The following is a 1,441-nucleotide window of genomic DNA, read 5'->3' as shown; positions in this document are numbered from 1 at the left end:
GGGATAGCATTTGAAATGTAAATGAAGAAAATATCTAATAAAAAATTGGAAGAGAAAAAAAAAGAAAAAGAAAATTGTCACATACATCACCTAGCACCCACCCAGGAGTCACAATGAGATCTTTAGTATAAGTGGCGCAGAGTCTAATCCTGGGGGTCAAATGACCCTTTCACAGGAGTCACCTAAGACCATCGGAAAACACAAATATTTACATTATGATTCATAACAGCAGCAAAGTTATAGCTATGAAGTGTTGGGATAATCTTGTGCACTGTGAAAAAGCTGTCTTTGTATTATTCAAATGTTGATTTCTGTGCCAGCAGAGAGCTGAGTACTGTCTGGACTTTGGTATTGTTATCTTTATGAAGCATCACCTGTCTCAATTTTGTAAACTTTCTTCTCCATCACCTGAAAGGTTTAATAAAGAGCTGAACAGCCTATAACTGCGGCAGGAGAGGACAGGCAGAAGAGCTGAGAAGAAATAGGAACTGTGGGAAAGAATCAAGTGTGTTGAAGGGAGGGCGAGAGGATTCGCCAGCCAGCCACAGAGGAAGGAACAGGTGCCCGGGTTGAAGAGAGGTAACAGGCTGCATGGCAGAAGGTAGATTATAATAAACGAGTTAATTAAGCTATGCGAGCTAGCTGGAAACAAGCCTAAGCTCTAAGACCTAAGCATCATAAACAAATATAAGTCTCTGTGTCATTACTGGAAACTGGCAGGTCAAGACAGTCTGGCGATAATGAAGTAACAACAAAAATAATTTTATGGTGGGGGTCACCACAACATGAGGAACTGTATTAAAGGGTCGAAGCATTACGAAGGTTGAAAATCACTGGTAAAGGAGCTTCTAGAATCTATTTTAACTTAAGTCTAGGCAGAAATGAAGTCTGGACAGCATTTATCTATACTAATAACTCAAGTCTGTTTCTTAATATAATTCCATAATGAAAATTTTATCACAATAAAATTATTAAGAGTTTAAAATATACTATGACTAGGCTGTTACCAATAAAATCCAAAAAGTGTTAATGACTTTCCAAAGATGTAGTGATCTGTCGAAGATTCCCACTGAACTGATAACATCGTCTGGGTGTGAAGATCAGAGGCTTGGTGCAGACCTACTGTGCTACAAAGCCTCTATTTTAATTTTTAAAACTCCAAAGCACACGTTTTACATTTAAGTACTTTGGAATATATAGTATAACATCCTCACCTATCTCCTTCCTCAAGTTAGGTAAATCTCACCATCTGGTAATGGTGAACTCAAATGCCATCTTACCACAAAGCACTCTCTGATTATTTAAAGTTCTCCTGACATTCAGAAACAACTGATCAATGTCGTGTTTAAGAGTAAGCCTCAGCCGGGCGTGGTGGCGCACGCCTTTAATCCCAGCACTCGGGAGGCAGAGGCAGGCGGATTTCTGAGTTCGAGGCCAGCCT

At 39.6% G+C, this 1,441-nt stretch overlaps 1 protein-coding gene across 2 annotated transcripts in view; it reads right to left on the bottom strand.

The window, feature by feature from the left end:
* Phlpp2 (PH domain and leucine rich repeat protein phosphatase 2) overlaps nucleotides 1–1,441 on the bottom strand; it is a 74,801-nt gene that overhangs the window by 16,583 nt on the left and 56,777 nt on the right. The gene's annotated exons all lie outside the window — the stretch shown is intronic.

This window comes from Mus caroli, chromosome 8 (genome assembly GCF_900094665.2).
Source record: "Mus caroli chromosome 8, CAROLI_EIJ_v1.1, whole genome shotgun sequence".
NCBI classification, from domain to species: domain Eukaryota; kingdom Metazoa; phylum Chordata; class Mammalia; order Rodentia; family Muridae; genus Mus; species Mus caroli.
The sequence above is the reverse complement of the archived record's forward strand: the minus strand, read 5'-3'. Positions and strand labels throughout refer to the sequence as shown.